The following is a 7,268-nucleotide window of genomic DNA, read 5'->3' as shown; positions in this document are numbered from 1 at the left end:
CTTCCCCCAACATACAAGCTCATCTTTTTCTCTCTTTTCTCCTTTTGTGCCGAGCCCTATCCCTTTTCCATTACACTCACTTTCTTTTCTTTCACTTCTTTCTTTTTCTCATTCCCATCACTCTTGTCTTTACTTTCTTCACTCTTGTGCTCAGCCTCTCTTAATTTTTCTCTCCAACTCTCTTTTCTCTAGTCAACAGCCCTTGATATTCTCATTTGGTCCTCATGTGCTTATGATGGTGACAAGAGCACCAAGGCATATGTGCGGCCATCTTTCTTCAAATCGTAGTGATTCTTCCTCCCATCATGAATCACATACCTATCATACTGCCAAGGCCTATCTAGCAAAATATGTGTAGCTATCATGGGCACCACATCACATAAGACCTCATCATGGTAACTCCCTATTGTGAAAGGCACCACTACTTGCTTAGTTACCTTTAGTTTGTTGCAATCATTTAGCCATTGTAACCCATAAGGTTTAGGATGCTTAAGGGTAGGCAATCCTAATTTCTCCACAAGTAAGGAACTAGCCACATTGTAATAACTACCCCCATCTATAATCATGCTACACAACTTCTCCTTCACCACACACCTAGTATGAAAGATGTTTTCCCTTTGCAACTCATCACTACACACAATAGGTTGAGCACTCAAGGTCCTCATGGTAACCAATGCAAAGTCATACCCATCGGATGGCTCTTCAACGTGCACATGCTCTTCATTTTCATTCCCCTCAACTAACATCAAAGGTTCGACCTCATTTTCTTCCTCACTCTCTACCTCCCCATCTTCCCTAATCACCATGACTCTCTTGTTAAAACATTGGGAAGCATAATGCCCATATCCCAAAGACTTGAAACACTTCACATCTCTAATTCTAGTAGTGGAAGTACCCCCCTTCTCCTTATCTTTACTTTCTACCTTTTCTTTCCCCTTCCAATCTTCTTTCCTAAACTTAGGAATTTCTTTCTCACCCTTAGAAGTCTTATCTACATTTGGTTTCCAAGGGGCCTTTGGAGCTGAATGGACATCACTACCATACTTCAAAGCTCTCTTCATCTTTAATTGTTTTTCTATTTTAATGCCTATGTGCACCAACTCAGTCAAATTAGTGTAAGAGTGTAACTCAACAACATGTGCAATCTCCATGTTAAGACCAGCTAGGAAACGTGCCATAGTAGCCTCTGGAGGTTCATCTAATTGTGCCCTTGCTAAGGTTATCTCCATTGCCTTATAGTACTCCTCTACACTCTTCCCTCCTTGTGTCATCCTTTGCAACCTTTGGTGGAGTTCCCTAAAGTAGTGTTGGGGAACAAATCTCTCCCTCATTGTTGCTTTCATAGCCCCCCAAGAAACAATGGGTCTAAGACCTAAAGTCCTTCTCCTAACTATCAATTGGTCCCACCACACTATAGCATGCTCCTTAAACTCTACGGCTGCAAGCTTTATCTTCTTTTCTTCACTATAGTTATGACACTAAAAAATTAGCTCAACTTGCCTTTCCTATTCCATGTAAGCATCCAGATTCTCCTTCCCATGAAAGGGAGGAATTTTCATCTTAATACTACCCACATTAGTGTCTACCCTCTCTTCTGGGCCTCCGTATCCATAATCACCATATCTATACTCCCTAAATCTAGGCAACCTACCTCCTCTTCTACCTCTAGCTCCCTTGCCCCTAGGTGGTCTATAACCCCTACCACCATAGTTGTAGTTCCCAACCTCAAATTCTTCTTCTATCTCTTCCTCAACATGCACTTCACCCTCAAGGTTCTCCACTCTTGGTTCCCCTATATTTCTCACTTCTTGCCTTCTGTCCCTAGCATCATCTCTACCCCCTTGCTCTCTCTTCCCTATCCCTTCTTAACTCCTCCAAAATCCTATTCATGTCATCCCTCAATGTATTCATGCCCAAGGTCAACCTCTCAAATTGTGTAGCTACGACGTCCCTATACATAGCTTCATCAACTAGGACTCTCTCCCCACTACTACCAGTTTCATTTGAAATGATTTTGAGCTGTAAGAAAACAAGTTAGTAGGAAAATGGCTAACCCTCTCTAGGTGTTTCACACAAACAGATGGCTTTTACCCTCTAATGGACTCACACCCTCAAGCCTTTTACCACTCACTTCTTCTTGCTTAGTTCCCTTAGAACTAAGATACCAATGGTAATTCAAAAAATCATAAATTTTAAACAAAATGATCAAGAACGACAAGGAATAAGACGTGACACAAGAACAAGCAATGTGACATTGGGGTCAAAATAAGATATAGACACCAAATGAAGAGTTAATAAACTAGGATGAAGACAACCTAATGAAATGATATCAAGCTCAACTATCAAATTTCATAATCAATGCAGCATAGATACCAGCAGTTCATATAATTTACCAAAAATATGCTCCAATTTTGGTTCACCACACAAACGACTATATTTTGATTTGAAATTTGGTATACATTGGAAACCCAATACGGACTAACTACTGGCAAAATTTCAAGAGCTTCTGAGGGGTTTTACTATGTAAACTAAATTTGATCAGGTCTGCCACAAAATTTTGGTTCAGTAAGAGAACAGTGTCAAACGACCCCCAAAATTAACATGGGAACTACTAAAATGGGGTATAAATAGCCTATAAATTTTCAGAGTTTTCTGGATTGGTTTCTTATATGAACTAAATTTAATCAAGTCTGCCGCAAAATTTTGGTTTGCTTGGCAAACAATGTCAAACAACTCCGAAAATAACATAGGAACTAGTGAAATGAGGTATAAAAAGCTTGTAAATTTTCAGAGTTTTCTAGGTTGGTTTGATATGTGAACTAAAAAAGTCCAGTTTCTCCATAAAATTTGGTTCAATAGGCAAACAGCAGTATTTTCACCCCAAATTTGGTATGAAGCACAATAATTATACCGAAATGATTCTAGTGAAATTCCAAATTCAAACTTCAACCCCACATTTCTATAATTTCCCCTAATTCAACAATGGTAAGAAATCATAATTTCCAGCACAAACACCACAAACTCCAATAGTAGATATATCATCAAAATTGCACTGCTATTAGTTACCAATCATGTAAATTCCCAATTTTAGTCATCAATTCATCAATCTCTCATAAATCAAAATTACTGCAGCCGGCTCAACATGCTTGATATTATGCAAGAGTTCAAAGAATTTAGGTAGCACAAAGATGGTATAAGCTGGAATATAGATTAAACCCTAAGACAAAACTGGAATCAAAAAACAAATTTAAAGAAATTTCTCTAAAACCCTAGATGAAGATTTCAGCAGCAAGTATTAGAAACAGAAATGAAAAACATGGAAGATAAAGAAAAACAAAAACCCTAGAAATGTCTTCTTTGGCAGAATGCCTTAGAAGCTTAAACTAAACAGAAAAATCAACTTAAGGAATATAAAGAATGAAGGATACTTACTTGATTTGATGCCCTAATGCTATGATACCAATATGATAAGCACCCAAATGAACATTGCCTAAGGATGAAGACCTCTAATGGAACCCAAGGATCATCAACACCAAAACAAGTTTTCTTTGAACATAATAAGATGCAATCTCTATGGAAAAAGAAGCACCAGAATATATATTTCAAAGAGGAACAGATCAAGTGTCAACACAATAACCCAACTTGTGGGAGATTACATTGATCATCAAGTAAAATAGGCAAGTGATCAAGTTGCCTAAGTTCTAGCTCTTCCAGAATCTAGCAAGAAAGAAGACTCAAACTCTCTCTAAGGGAGGCTCTCATTGTGACACCCCTTACCCGTGTACAGTATACCCGAGTAAGTAATACCACACGGTGTACCGGCACACTCTAATATTCCTCAATTAATTTATATCATGCTTTTGCATATAATTTATGAAATACAATTTATTTAAGCCATTTATCAAAAGTATTATTCATTTAAGGTTTCGAAAATTTTAAAGAAACTCCGGCGGAGTACCGGCTAAAAATGGAGAAAACCGTTCTTCGGAACCTGCGAAAACACTTCCAAATAATTTTCAAACAAACCCAACTTCAATTCATCAACAGAGTCTCAATATCAAAAACTCAACAATATTTCTCAATTTCAGTTCTCAATAGCCTTTTCATTTCTCAAACATCCATTTCTCAGGGTTCTCATATATATAAATAACAATTAAAAGCTCAAATTACTTCCATACATAACCATAAATCTTTATTAATTACATGAACCTCAAATTACATTACATAATCCCAAATACATATGAGAAAATAAAAATTTAATTACAAAATGACAAAATGACACCTAGTGCCCTACCAATGCACTGCAGGTGACGAGGTGACGAGGACACAGTGCAGAACTGCAGAACAAACTCACCCAGTCTGTGGTCTACTGGGCTCACGATCAGGATCTCCAGTACCTACGCGTGGCAAAAGCAACACGCTAAGCAATAATGCTTAGTGGTGCAATAATATAATAAAAGAAAATAGCAAGAAAATAAATGTGTATAGAATGTGTAGGCTTTCTTTGTTTGGTATTGGTATATTCATTATTTCATTAACTTTGTTCACCTTTATTCATTTGGTTGCCCCAAGTAACCTACACTAGACGACTGGACTGGATAACGGGTAAACTGGCACTGGGTATCTAATACCTTGGGCCGTCACACCATCGGTCGCATATGCATCACCCGGTGTGCAACAGAACAGCTACCAAGCTGTAAATAATCTCAGGCACAAGGCCAAGTCTCAATACAAAGTCAGAATGGCTAAAAGCCATGAAATCACGGAATGGCATATTGCCATGTGCAGTACTGCTAACTGAACCCTATTGGCATGCCAAACTATCCAAACCAATCTTGTTAGGTATACTAGGGCATTTGAAACTTTTAAATTCTTCAATTTGTGAATTTCATGTTTTGGTGTTACTATTCACCTCATTGGTCAACAAAAATGTTGACTTTTAGAATAAAAATGTGTACATTGACTTTGGCATCCCCAACATACCACATTTGGTGTTTAAAACTTGTTGGCATTAAGTGTTATTACCATTCCAAAGTGTAACTCAACACAAGCAGAATTTTCAGTTTTGGTGAGTCAACTTCACTGTTCCATTGGACACTGTTACTGTGGGAATTTGAAGAAATGTAAAACATGAAAGTTGTTCCTTATCTTGTCTAGTTGAATTTCCTTTTTTGAATCACTCCATTTGGAGTTTTATAGCTCCAGATATGGCCCAAAAACCCAAGCTGGCCGGATTGCCAAATCTGCAGAATTACCATATCTACAGTAACATGAACAGTGACTGCCACTACCATTTTGGTTAGGTTCTGGCCATAATTTGGTGTAGGTTCCTTCATGAAAGTTGTTTTTCTATGTCTTAACTTGTTGCTGTAAACAATTCAGGTCAATGGACCAAATCTACAGTGAGTTATGGCCAAATGAACAGTTACTGTTCATTTGGTCAATTCTGCAGAGGCAGTTGCAGGGTATCCGGATTGGGGCCAAGTTTTGGTCCTCTTGCTTTGGTCTTTTGGGCATGGTTTCTTCAGCAAAAATGTGCCATTATAAGCCTAGTTTCATGTCCAATTGGCCAAACACCAATTGGACTAACACAGCCCAAGTTATGGCAGTGCAAATGGACTGAATTTTCAGTCCCTATGCTGCTGTCCTAGGGCAGCCTGCAACCTCACTTTGTAATCTCATTTTTCAGTCCATTTGTTGGTCAATTTACCTAAAATGGTCACTAATTGACCATTAAAATGTGCTCTAATAATTTACTAAGCCAAGTCAATTTTTCACTCTTCAAAACCCTAGTTCCATTATAGGTTTTCACAACACCTTAAATACTAGCTCCTTCAATAATCACATGCACACATGGTTTAAACTTGATCTATAGCCCACTTTAAGTCCATCAAAACAATCAAAATAATTCCTTCACAAGGGCTGCCAAAAATTCATAGCATGTATACACATAATTCTTGTTTATTTTAGTTGCAATTCTCACTCAATACAAGTTACAATTCATGAAAATAAGAGGTTTTAAGTGTCTAATGCACTAACCTTGATTAGGGCAGATTTTTCCCCACTTAAAACTTCACTTTCCTTCACTTTCTAGGCTGCCAAACACTCTCCCAAGATGAGTGAACAACTTTTAATGAAAGGGGTTTAGGGTTTATGGTGAAAAGAAGAGAGAAAGTAAGCTTTGGTTGAAAATCAATGGAGGTTTGGCTAAGGAATTTGAGAGTTACGGGTGAGCTTTGTGAAGGTGAGGGCTACTAGAAATTTTTGTTATTTTGGTCTTCATTTAGCCTCTTTTATTGTTTATTTAAATGGTTGTTAAATTATAATTGGTGGAGACTTTCACATGACATCATAATGATGTCATATTTGGCATTTTAGTGTATTTTCTTTTTCTTTTCATCACTACTCAATTTCAATTTAATTTCTAGTAATATTTATTCATATTTTATGTCATATTAATTATTTACTCAACTGGACAAGTCGGCCAAAAATCACCTCTGAAGGCGAAATGACCAAAATGCCCTCCGTTTGGCTTAACGGGTCAAAATTGTCTGTACCGATTGAAAAATTTTTCTAGGTATTTTCTTGGCATTCTAATGCCATGGGAACCTCAATAACCCTTTTCTGGAGTCCCAAAAATTATTTTATAATTTTTCCCCCGGGTGTAAGGCTCCTCGTTGCGAGAACCGCAACTTCCCTCTGATTACCCTTCGCTTGGGCACCGGCTCATTTAACTTGGTTGTATTTTATTTCTAAAATTTTTACTAAATTTTTCTTATTAATATTTGAGTTGATTTTGGTTCCTCACTTAAGTTTAATTATTTTTCCGGACGTTCTAGCTGTCCAGACCGACACCGGTCACCGGAACAGTAGAATGTACGGAATGATTACCGGGAGGGTGTTACAACTCTTCCCCTCTAATTTAAATTTCGTCCTCGAAATTTACCTGATGCAAACAGTTGAGGAAATTGTTGCCTCATCGTTTCTTCACTTTCCCAAGTTGCCTCCTCGGTGTTGTGGTGCCTCTAAAGCACTTTCACCAGTGGAATCTGCTTGTTTCTCAATTCTTTTACTTCCCGAGCCAGGATCCATAGAGGTTCTTCTTCATATGTCAAATCCGGCTGTATTTCAATTTCTTCTCTGGAGATGACATGTGAAGGATCTGAGCGGTATCTCCTGAGCATGGACACGTGGAACACATTATGGATCTTGTCCAGCTCTGGTGGTAAAGCTAGCCTATAGGCCACTGGACCCACACGTTCAATGAC

The sequence above is a fragment of the Hevea brasiliensis genome, chromosome 14 (assembly GCF_030052815.1).
Source record: "Hevea brasiliensis isolate MT/VB/25A 57/8 chromosome 14, ASM3005281v1, whole genome shotgun sequence".
In the NCBI taxonomy this organism is placed as follows: Eukaryota; Viridiplantae; Streptophyta; class Magnoliopsida; order Malpighiales; family Euphorbiaceae; genus Hevea; species Hevea brasiliensis.
Note: the sequence above shows the minus strand (reverse complement) of the source record.